The sequence below is a fragment of the Panicum virgatum genome, chromosome 4N, assembly GCF_016808335.1.
Source record: "Panicum virgatum strain AP13 chromosome 4N, P.virgatum_v5, whole genome shotgun sequence".
In the NCBI taxonomy this organism is placed as follows: Eukaryota; Viridiplantae; Streptophyta; class Magnoliopsida; order Poales; family Poaceae; genus Panicum; species Panicum virgatum.
In genome coordinates, this window is record NC_053148.1 from 9,357,120 (window position 1) to 9,370,203 (window position 13,084).

Sequence of the window (13,084 nt, forward strand, 5' to 3'; positions counted from 1 at the left end):
ACTTGATAAGGATATCCATATGAATCAACCAAGAGGCTTTGAGAGTAAGATTCACCCCGAGTACGTGTGTAAATTGAAGAAGGCTCTTTATGGCTTGAAGCAAGCACCACGAGTATGGTACGAGAAGATTGGTGAGTTTTTTGTGCATAGCGGTTTTAAAGTCGCTCCATCCGACTCTAGCTTATTCATGAAGATCGAGGATGATAGACTAGTGTGACATCCCGGAAAAATTTACTAAATAAATTACACGCTAAAAATATATTTTTAAAATTTTTGTCATCGTTGAGCTCAAAATCCTCCTAAAACCCTGATCCCTAATTTCCGGAATCTTTTCTCTGTCCCGAACACCCGATTTCCAACACCCGATTCCATTCGTCGATTCCACCTTTTCTTTTTCGCCGACTGTACCTCGCTCTCTCTCTCTCTTTTTCCTCGCCCACGTGCGACCGCCGACCGCAATTATTGCCGGCGCGCACTCACTCTCCCTCCCCCTCTTCCCTTTCCTTTTTTCCCCATTTTTCTTTCCTTTTTCCTTTTTTCTTTCTCTCTTTTCCCTCTCTTTCTTGCTCTTTTTCTCTTTCTCCATTTTTTTCCTTTTTTTCTTCTCTCCCTTCCTCCCCTGTCGCGCACGCCCGGCCCGACCCCCTCCCCCTACCTTCCACGCACACTGCAGCCCGGCCCTGCTCGCACACCCCCCTGCCTCTCCCCGCCACGCCAAGCACCGCCGAGCAGTGCTGCGCGTGCTCCACGCGGACGGTCCGCTTGACGCCCCGCCCGGCCAGGCCGCCTGCCGCCGCACCACGCACCGGAGCCCCTCTCCCGGCCCCGCGCACGCGCACCGCCGCTGCCCGCGCCGCGCGAACCGCCGCGGCACACGCTCAAGCTCGCCGAGCCGCGACGTCGCCATGCGCACGCGCACGCGCGCACGCACACGGGCTTGACGCTCACGCCACGGCGCCCGCACACACGCCCTGCCCCACGCGTTCGCATGCCTGCGCGCGCCCGAGCTCGCCACGCCGCGACTACAGCCCGATGCACACCGCGCCGCACGCCGCTGGCGCCCTGCCCCGCCGCTGACCCCACGTGCGCCGCCCCGCTGCTCGCGCTGCCGCAGAACCGCCGCCTCGCTGCTCGCGCCACCCCGCTCGACGCCGGCCGTTTCACGTGCTTGCGCGTCTGCCCGAGACGTCGTATCAACTGTGCCTGCCTCGCCGTCCGCGGCATTGCCCGTACGCCGCGTCGCGACGCCGGAGCGCCATTAATGGCGCCCCGCGATGCTCGCTAGCCGGCCACCTACCCCGCACCGCTCCACCGCCATGCTTGCGCTATAAAAGGGCCTCGGCGTCGCACTCGAACCCCACATCCCCGGCCACCACCACCCGCCGCCTCCCTGACCTCCTAGCGCCACCACCCACCATCGCCACCGCCCCCGAACACCGGCCACCGCGGAGCTCCTCTCCTCGCTGCGCCCCAGCCCGAACCGAGGTAGGGGCGGGATTCCCGTCGCTTTCCTCTCCATTTTCCCCCAGCCCCAGCCGCCGCTGAGCCCCCGCAGCACCGCCGCCGCGCACGCTGGCCGCAGGCCGCCGCCGGCTGCCATGGTGCCGCCGCCGCGGGCCCCCTCCTCTGAAATTGAGGAGGGGAATCGGTTCCCGGCGCCGCCCTACCCCTTTTCCCCCTTCCTCGACCACCGCAGAGGCCCAGGACACCGGCCACAGAGCCGCCGCTCCATTCCCCTCCCTCCTCTGTTTCCAGTAACGAGAGGAGGAAGAAGGGGCACATTTGCCCCTAGGCCCTCCCCTTCCCTCCTAATTTCTTAAGAGCCCCTCCACCTTTTGGCATTTTTGCAAGATAAACCCCCCTCTTTATCATATTCCAAAATTGACCCTCCCACCATATGAACTGAATTCCAAATAGACCCCCACACCTTTTTGTATGCCCCAAACATTTCTAGAAATTACAACTAAGTCCTTTCTATCCCAGACAATTTCTAAATGAGCCCCTGGATCATTATTTAACCCCTAAACCTTTATAAAACCTATCATTTCATGCGCCAAAACATCTCCGATCGACTCGAAACTTTACCACGCCATTCCTAATATAGTTTTGGCCGTGCCATTAAGAAACCACCCGAAAATATCACTTCTATCTCTATATCTTAATTATTTCCGATTCGAGCTCAACGATAAAGCTTTTATTTCTTTTTCTTGATTGTGTGCTTGTTTGTATGCGTCGTAGACCACGGTGTGAACGAAGGAGAGCCCGTTGACGAGCAGTACTGCGAGCCAGCGAACGGGGACCAGTTCCGCGACCCCAAGCTCGAAGGACAGTGCTTCGACCAGGACCTCCCCGAAGGCTTCGAAGACGGCAAGTTCAATCCCGCCCTTTGATGCATGTCTTGTCCTAGTATTTATAAACACAACCTATTGGCCTTTTTTACAAAATTGCATATGTTTTGCCTGCTGAAAACACGGTTGGATAGCCACCCCTTGATCTGTTATAACCATTCCTTGACCACCTAGATTAATGTCTGATTTTGTTTGGACGTTAATCGCTGTTAGAACGCTTAGGATCTTATACACAATACAACTTATTTTTATAAAGAAAAGGTGTGCGTGTATGGGAAGGGATAAAAGTGGATTTTTGAAAGATAAGTCTAGACGGGATGGATGGCATTTCTGTGTGATTTGCCGTTTGGTGTGCTCGTGCCTGTGTGGCAGGGCAAGGAAGGGAGATATCCATCTTGTCACAACTAAGGACCGAGTTGGTGTGTCATCTCACCTAACTCCACTATCGTGCAAACCACTCGACCGTTGTATGGGCAACAGCTTAGCATAAATCCCACTAATTAGTCTGATAGCCATCAGGAGAGCTGAGAGCAACGGGTGACTAAGGAGAAGGGATAAGCTCTGTGTGACTTACGCCCCGGTTAAACCTAGGTGAAAGGTCGATGACCCATTGGTGCATCCCGTGATGGCTAGTCAGGTCTAGCTAAGGTGGGTAATGGCTTTGTTAGGATCTGCACCGACACTAAGGTGATCGAGTTGCGGTACCCCGCTTGTGGGTAAAGTTGCACACCTCTGCAGAGTTAAGAATCTATTCGAATAGCAGTGCCCACGGTACTGGGCGAGTTACGATGTGGTCACACAACTAGTGTTTCTTCTGGGAATGGATGGGTTGGCGTGAGTTGTTTTGGAAATAAGTCCGGCAGTTGTGTCGTGTGCTACAGCGGATGAGGAGTCTGGTAGCAGCTTAAAATTTGGGTCCTGTGTGGGCCAATATTATGGGTTATTCAGTACAAAGAGAACTTGCTTTAAAAAAATCATTTCTTTCAAATGAACCCTTGCATAAAATATTGCTTTCCGCAAAAGTAAGCCTTAACCTTATCCTTGAATTACCCTGTGCATGATATTCTATTTATACCCCCTCCGTGGGTGTGGTTGGACTTGCTGAGTACGTTTGTACTCACCCCATTCTTAATTTTTACACAGGAAGACCCAGACTTCGTTCCAGAGGACGTTGAGTAGGGTACCGTCCTGCACCCAGCCTTGCCTGTGGATTAGGGTCACCCGCAGGAGATACCGCATGGCGCAAGACTCTGATGACATTATTTTTATATTTAATATTGTTGTGTGGGTGTGGGTTGTAATCCTCGCGATAGTGGCGTTTCTCTGCTCACTACCTCGTAGAGTTGTACGGTAATGAACCATCTGATATAATAAATGTGTCATCAGCCTCCTGGGAGTGATGTTTGTATCACATTTAAGTCTTCTCTTATGAGGGGACGCTTCAACTAGCAATAGTACTAGTCTATGTTGATGACTTAATCATCACCGGGGACTATTCTGAGGAGATATAAAGAACAAGAGAAAATCTCTCAGTCCATTTTCAAATGAAGGAGTTTGGAGAGTTGAACTTTCTTGGACTTGGTGGAGCGCACAAAAGAAGGGTTATTTCTGGGTCAACAAAAATATGTCAAGGATCTTTTACAAAGGTACGGGATGATTGACTGCAAGCCCATGTCTACTCATATAGATCCCAATGTGAGGCTACAAGAAGATGAAGGGAAGGACTTGGAGAATGTGACTATGTATCGACAGCTGGCCGGGAGCCTTATCTATCTTACCCTGACTCGACCAGATATTTCCTATCCAATTGGAGTGGTCAGTCGATACATGAGCAATCCAAAGAAGCCTCACCTTGATGCAGTCAAGCACATCCTCAGATACGTTAAAGGCACCATCAATTTTTGTATTCTATACAAGGAGAAAGGATTGCCATATGATGGGATATTGCGATGCCGATTACACTCGAGATTGTGGTACACGACGATCAACAACAAGATACTTCTTCAGTCTTGAGTCGAGACCCATATCATGGTGCACCAAGAGACAACCCACTGTGGCATTATCAAGTACTGAAGCTGAGTATCGATCGGCAGCAATGGCAACTCAAGAAAGCACCTAGCTTAAGCAATTGATGGAGGATCTTCATCAGCCGACAAATTATCAAGTAAGCATTTTCTGTAACAACTTATCCTCTATACGCCTGCAAGGACCAAACACATAGAAGTCCACTACCACTACATAAGGGAAAAGTTCCTTGAAGATGAGATCGAGATGGTGCCTACAAAGACAGATGAGTAATTTGCTGACATATTCATAAAAGGTCTAAACAAGGCAAAATTTGAGAAGTTTCGAGAAGCACTCGGCATGGTCTGCAAAACAAAGTCTGGATAGAAGTTTGCCTTGAGGTGGAGTGTTGGAAGAATGCAAGGCAACCTTTTAGAGTATTCTCTACAAGGCAATAAGAAGATATTTTCACGGAGTATTATAGAATTAGTAATAAATAAATTAGAAACCTTGTAACATTTAGATATTCTCTAGAAGGGGGGACACATGTCACCACCCTATGATCTGCCTTGGCCTATAAATAGAGGATCCCCTCCTTGCCATGCCATCTATCTAAAAGTATGGTAGATGAGAAAGGTGAGTGCTAGAATAGCCACAAAGAGAGGGTGTATTGTGTACTCTTGTGTAATACTATTGTGGTGTAATAAAGCAAGTGTTTTGTAAGTGTTACTCTCCCAGTTTCTAAGTACTTAGTGTATAAGTAGTGATCAATTGTATGTTGTCTCTGCCACCTAGGATCATAAAGGGTTTGGGCTTCATCGTAGGAAGGCTTTGCCTCCTGAAAGTCAGCTTCATCTGTTGGTAGGCTTTGCCACCCGGAAGCGACAAAAAGGCTCTACCATCAAAATGACCATAAACACTAAGTAGCTAGAAATTGACAAAGCTAACCGAATCTAGAGTGAGTTGGTGTGTCTAAGGTGTAGTCCTCAGTATAGTGGGTCACCTCAGTTCCCAACAGTTTCAAAGCCCAAACCACATAGACGAAGCAGACCCGATGAGGCTGGAGAGGAAGTATGACATGATGAATGCCCACGGTAATCACGTTCAAGATCCGGAGGCCGTCTACCTCGACCACCTTGAGATAAAGGGTGACATGCGCTACAGGAGACGCCTTGGCTTGGCCCAAGCTATCGGGGCCAAGCCACACGTACTGCTTCAATACAAACGATAGCCATTCTGCACTCCTCGCCAACACCGCTCGAGTTACTGCTGGTGGTGGAGACGATGAGGCAGTGGAGGCGGATATCCACCCCGTCAAAGTGGACACAGCGGGATCGAGTTACTGCTGGTGGTGGAGGCGATTGAGGCAGCGGAGGCGGCTATCCACCAGGCCGAAGCGGACACAGCGAGTGGACCAGCTGCTGGCACTGAAGCAGAGGGGGGAGCAGATGCTATCCACCATACCGAAATGACCGTAGCGGGAGGAGCGTCTGCTGGTGCTAAAGCAGAAGGGGGAGCTAATGCTAGCAAACTAGTGCTATATCCTGAATTCCCCCAGGAGGGACTGAGGGAGGCATATCCCATCCATCTTCATCTGCTTCAGCTTTCAGTTTTGACTCTTCTGTTTTGTTTGTGTTTGTCAAGTGACTTTTATATGGAATTGCAACGTAGCATTTGGATTGCAGAGTTCAAACAGATATGCAGCTGGCCAAATGATGGCAAAATATGGTGTTTAGCCCAATCATGTGTATTGCAGTACTGAATGCTGTTGCATGCTCCTATCTTGCTTTGTGCTATTACATGTCCATCTAGGGTTGCATGCTCCCCATTAAGTGATTCTGCACATGATCATTGCCTATTGATCAGCATAGTCATTACCTAAGCCATGGGTGTACATCAGTTTTTTTCTGTCATTGTAGGTTCTATTTTAATGGTTGATCCTCTTGTGTTTGTTTCGCTAGACTGCTTTACAAACTAAGGCTCTGATGCATTATGCGCACCACCATTATCATGGGCACATAGAAATTGACCTGAATTACAAGTGTGAAATGGAATATAAGGCTATAGCTATACCTTTGTGTCGTATGATCATAACTCATCGATTATCATTGTAGATATGTTTACGATCTTATAGCGTCATCTGAGATAGCTAGGTGTGTTCATTCTACTCGATCTAAGATGTGATTGTATCGGATCCTTAGCCCATCTGAAAACACTATGCTACTGCCACTTAGCACATTGGTCTTGCTAATTTAGGGTCTAAGAGTCATAAGAATGACGTGAGGAAGTCTTGCTACTGATATAGTTGGATGTATTTGCTTCGGATGTTCAGATTTCCGTTGAGCTAAGTCCTGTAATGATTCATATGCAGGACATGCCATAATATCCCCAGGTATTATGGATTCTACACATGAATGAGTGCATCACCAAGTCTTTACTGCTTCTTCAATAGTAAAACAAATCTATTGGTGCTAAATGTCTGCTGGTTTTGCTCAAATTGCTTCAGGTGCTAGCTTCTTCAACAGTAAAACAAATCTATTCTTGCATGAGATGCAGCTGAGGTGAGACTGCATCTCATGCAGTACTTGTGTTTGGTTACCTGAGCGAATGTAGCTTGAATAAACTCAGCTGCTGTTTGAACGACTGGATGAGATAGATAAATATGTATATTTTAGGCGCAAATGTTCGGAGCCACATGCGTTCCCGCGATGTGAAGCATCGTAGAAACGCATTGCTACTCACTGACCGGTAGACCCAACCATTGTGCTTCTTGATCTTTATCCTCGCGACGCCGGCAACTTCTTCCTCCTCGTGACACTGGCAAGTTAGGGTGGAAGGGGGGGACTGGTGAGGGGTGGGAGGTGGGGGAGCGGCCGACAGTGGCCCCGTTTGGTTTGTAGCGTGCTAGTGAATAGTGACATTTTGACTGCTAATTACGGTGTCAAACAAAGCCAGTTTATAAAACCAACTTCAGCACCCCGCGCTAATGACCCTGAAGAACCTAATGAGGCCTTTGACCGTGCGATTAGAGGATAGTTACTATAGCATTACTATAGCAAAGCATCGATTAATTACCGTCATTAGATTCGTCGCGAAAAGTTACACTCATCCCTGAAAAGGTTTTGCAAATTGATTTCATTTACTACTTCATGCATAGAAGATTCTCTTATAGAATGGAATAGCGCAGCGTGAACCAAACGAGGCCAGTGAGGTCGCCGCTGCTAAAGTTGGAAGTCGAAGCGGCGATTGACAGGGTAAAAGTAATAGGTACCCCCTAAACGATCATTAAGCGACAAAGCCCCGAATAGATTAAGTTAGGCACGACTCAAGACGAGCCGGGACGGCCCATCGGTAACCGCTCCCACTTCGTCCGACCCCTGAGGTACCGCCTCCCTCAGACTGGCCCCCGCGGGGCGGGTTCCACCTCGACCGACCCTCGCGGGAAAATATCGCCCTGACCGACCCCCGCGGAGGGGGAAGGTACGAGACCACGTGGCGGCTTGATCACTCCACAGTACGAGACCATCATTAGTCAAGGGGAAGCCCGCGTGGGCTGACATGAGTACATGACTACTCATCCATGCCTCAGCACGAGCCCGAGCAGTCGCGACAAGACCCCGACGTGACAGCACCTCACTGATGAGACATCACACAACCACCTCCCCCTGAAGTCATCTCTAAGGATGGGGAGACTGTCCTCAGGGACAGAAGGGAAGGACGGCCATCCCTGCCGTCGTCAGCGTTGTCAACGAAGCGCCTGCTGACACTTGTCTGGCGATGGGACAACAGCTACAGCGCACCAAGACTTCTCTCATCCGTAATGGTCGCTACGGGTGGAAAATGGGGAAAGATGACTATAACCGAGGACAGTAGAGAACTAGAGACCGTACCTGGACTAACAGGATGAGGGGGAGGGGGTCCGATCACATCCGACCCCCCTCGGCTCTCATCTTTTTACTTTTCCATCCTTTCTGTATCCGACCCCCCGGTTCTCCCTGAGACTATAAAGGGGCGGGGGTACCCCATGCAAAGGAGACCGATCAACCGAACACACACACACAACCAGAGACTTGGGAAGCCCTCTTCCTCTCTCGACCATTTGTAACCCCTACTGCAAACTTGAGTGCAAGAGCACGAGTGCTCGAACTGGACGTAGAGACGTTCCGCCCAAACCAATATAAATCCTCCCGTCGAATCCTTATATTACCATCCGAAGTAGTGACGCACACACCAATTTACTAGCCGGTGATATAGAACACCGATAGTTGGCGCGGCAGGTAGGGGATGTAGTGCGTCACACGACATCACCAGGCTTCGGATGGCCTACTGCGTCGGAGGCAGGGTGTCGGGCGCGCGCGTGCGTTTCGGCAGCCTGAACTTCATCATCGCTCTTGACGGGACTTTGGAGCGGATCTAGGCCCCGTTCTACTACGGTGGCCTCGGGGTCGTCACCGAGGCTCTGCAAGACGTGCAGCTGCACGCCTGGGGGGTGAAACCCTTCCGGGCGAGCAGCCGCACGACTTCGACAGCGCGAGGCTGGAGCGCCAACTCCACGCCTTCCTGGGCCAACAGTCTACCTAGGAAGACATGCATACCGCCGTGTTCGCATTTGCAAACGTCACGGCGCAACTCGCCATGGGGAAAACCTCTCTCCCCCGACGTCATGTTCAACGCCGCCATGGAGACGTACCCGTTTGGTCTGCCGAATGCCGCGACGTGCTACCACTGCTCTCTGGCGGTGTCGCTTGCCACGCGACCCGGCAACTGCGGGTTGGTGGCAATAACCGACTATGCCATGGAGTCGGTGTTTGACCTGCTTGCGGAGGAGTCCCTCGACTCAAGCTCGATTTTCAGCAGCGGAAGTCATCACCCGTCGTCGGAATGCCTCGTGGTGGAAATCCGGGAAGGCTCCTTGGAGGACCTTGGGGCAGGTGGCGAGCCGCCGGAGCACCCGTCGGCACCCCCTCCCACGCCGGCGTCGAGGAACAACGCTCCGCAGCCATAGGTACCCTTGGAGCAACTTCAGGCACGCGAGAAGGAGCTCCAAGAAGTGCCCCTCATGCTCGAGCGCGACCGCGCGCAGCTCGCACGCGACATCGAGCGCCGCGCCCCCAGCGGAGCGGCGTGCGCTCGAGCGGTCGAGGTGCAGCAGAAGATCAACAACGGTGCAGGGGCACCCTCGCTAACGTGGCGGCAGTGGCAGCCATCCTCGACGGTCTGCCCCCACCCGCAATGCTTGAGGAGAAGCATGCCCGTGAGCGGATGCAGCGATATCTCCGTCTTGGGGCGGATCAGCAAGCAGGGAGTGCTGCTTCCCGTGCTCGGGCCTCTCAGGACAACGCACGCGCCCCTGCAGCGCGCGGGGCAGGAGGCGGTCGCGCGCCGTCCCCCCAACCACTGGAGCATCAAGCCGAGGCCCCAGGCCCCGGGGGACAACAGCCTGCGCCCCCTCGCCAAGACATGAGTTAACTAGGCTCAAAAGATTCGTCTCGTAAATTATAAACAAATTATATAATTAGTTATTTTGTTTAGTTACATTTAATATTTCATGCATGCGTTCAAAGATTCAATGTGACGGGAAATCTTGTAAAGTTTTGGAATTTTGAAAGGACTAAATAAGGGATAAATTTCCCTCTACATGGCTATAACGACGATTGGGCAAAACCACCCTCCAATCCCTGGGGACCAATGATCTTGGATTCTTGGGTTTGTTAGGGGCCGTGTTTGGTTCCCAGAGCTGGCTATGACCCAGGGTCAGGTCCAGCGCAGGTGCAGAGCTTGGGAAAATAGAAGGGGAGCGGCATTTCATAATATACCTATAATATTCAACTTGGGTAGTGTTTGGTTAGGCCATGTAAAAATTTTTATGAAAACTTTTTGGTTCTTTGATCACTAATTAGGGTATTAAATGAAGTCTAATTGTAAAATTATCTTCACAACTATGGTATTGTAGTAGTACTGTAGCTAATGAAGCCTTTGACTATTTGATTAGAGGGTGATTAGGCGTGGTTACTGTAGCATCACTGTAGCCAACCATGTTGAAACTTGGCTCATTAGATTCGTCTCGAAAAGTTACACTCATCCATGAAAATATTTCGCAAATAAACTTCGTTTAGCAGTCCATGCATGCAGACAGCACGTATTTGTGTCTCATGCGTCGTGATCTGCTCCACGCTCCGCGCTCGCTCGTACCAGGTGTGCCAGGCCCGGTAGAAATGGCCGATTTCTCCGGAGCCTTGACCGTGGGGGTTTCTTGCATGCGCAGACTTGGGACGGACAAAGACGGGCGCTTTTTTCTTTTTTATATTTTTTAAAAATAAAAATTTCAAAAATATATGTCCGTTTTGAAATATTTCAAAAATACGCCCCGGTCGCCCCCCATAGGGCGACAGGCCCTAAGTGTAATTTTTTTCTTCAAATTTGCAACGAGGTCCCTGGAAAAAAAGGGGGCCTGTCGCGCCCCCCTCGGGCGATCACTGGGCCCAGCCCACGGGCGCAGCAGGGGGGCCTGTCGCCCCCCCGGGCGACTGGGGGGGCCTGTCGCCCCCCCCCCCCCTCGGGCGACCGGGGTAACCCCCCTTATATAAGATCCAACCCCCCCCCTTCCCTCCTCATTTGAGCCCGAAAATTCCACCAAAAATCCAGAAAAAATGAGAGAGGTGAGGAGAAGGGAAGCGGCGAAGCCCTGCCGGATTCAGCACTTGTGATCTGCAGGTTAGTACATTTAGTTTATATATTTTTCTATTTAAGTACTACGCATTTAAGTAGGAGTAATTTAAGTAGGGGTGAGTAATTTAATTTAATTAGTGCTATAGTAGAACCATTTAAGTAGGAGTTTAATGATAGTTTAGTTTGTAGTTACGTAGTAGTAAATTAGTTTAGAAAATTAGTACTACGCATTTATTATTACAATTGCAGTACTATTAGAGACGTGTTTATAAATTAATTATGATTTAGAATAGAATTTGGCATATGCAGTATAGAATATGAGTGTCATCACGTAGTTATGAATACTTATACGTTGTAGTTGAATTTCATACTTAGTTTTTACGGAATATTGAATAAGGTAGTTAAGTAAAGAGTATGACTCGATAAGTATTATGTGATATACAGATATGTCGAGCAAGATGCAGTTTCAAGTATTTTATGGTGACTACAATGTTATGTATGGGCCAAATAGAGTAGATCGTTCTGCCTTTAAGTGCACATCTAGCGCCATAGATAAATCTTTGGAAAGGAGTTTTGGTTCCATATGTAAGTGGCTGCAGCGTGGGTTCCGTGTTGATCCGTTGACACATGTGATCACCGTCCAGTCTCTTGTTAATTGGGAGGTAGAAAGTGAATTATGGGAATTGATGATGATACACAGCACTGATGACTGGCAGAAATACATGCAAGCAGCTCTAGAGCGTGGGTGGCCTCTGGCCATTCTTGTTCAAATCCGGGAGAAAACACAAAATGAAATCCAACATTGTGCAGATCAAGAAACTCCGAGTATTCGAAGAGAGACCAATTATGTTGAGCAAGATGAGTCAGAAGAGACAGAGAACCAAAACATGGGACCACAGGGCCTTGCTGATGAGGGAGAGAGGATACATAGCATTGTGGACGAGATGGAGGCAGAAGACCAAACCGCAATAGAGATGGAAGAATATGAGGGCTCATCTGATGACGAGCAGTACTCATTGCCAAAAGAGTGGAAGGAGCATGGTTTTGGCAGTCATGTCGCAGAAGATGTACGAAATCAGGAGTGAGAGTACAGAGGGAATGAGGTAGTGCAAGGTGCAACATATCCAAACATTGAAGCCGTAAAAGGTGCTGTGAGACTATGGGCAATATCATTGAAACGAGAATTCAGAGTCGTAAAGTCTGGCAGTAAAGAATATGAGGTGAAGTGTGTGAATGATGAATGTCCATGGCGAGTCCATGCATTCAAGGGAAAATGGAAGTCAAACTGGAAATGTTCCATTGTGACAGAGCACACTTGTTTGCTGTCAGAAGTTCTTCCCTCGCATCGCAATATATCTTGCGACTTTGTTGCAAAGCAAATGTATGGGTTTATTATGGACAACCTAAATTATGAGCCAAAAATGATTGTTCGACACATTGAGCAGACTTACCAGTACACCATCAGTTATTTGAAGGCATAGCGGGCTAACACAAAGGGTGTTCGAGATGCGGTTCGGCACATACGAGGCATCATATGATAACCTACCTCGTATGTTATCCAAGGTTGCTGCTAGAAATCCTGTAAGCTTTTATGACACATACCTCGTACCAGCCGTGACTAGGAGACAAAGAATTATGCAATGAGCCTTCTTTTGCATAGGTGCTTGTGTTAGAGCATTTCAGTTTTGTCTTCCGGTGATCTGCATTGATGGCATATTTTTGACTGGAAGGTATAAAGGTCAGATACTCACCGTAATCGGTGTATATTGCAACAACCAAATAGTTCCGCTCGCATTTGCATTTGTTGAGAATGAGAACATAGACAGTTGGTATTGGTTCCTTGAACGAGTGAAGATTCATGTTGTTGCTGCACGTCCAGATGTGTGCCTTATTAGTGATAGGCATGCAGGTCTACTGTAATCAATACTGAAATTGCAACGTGGAACTGCGACAACGCCTCCATTGTGGCCCGATGTCCAAAACAGGTGGTGCATTAGGCATATGGGTGCAAACTTCTATGACCACTTCAAGAACAAGGATCTTAAGAACCTGTTTAAGAGGTT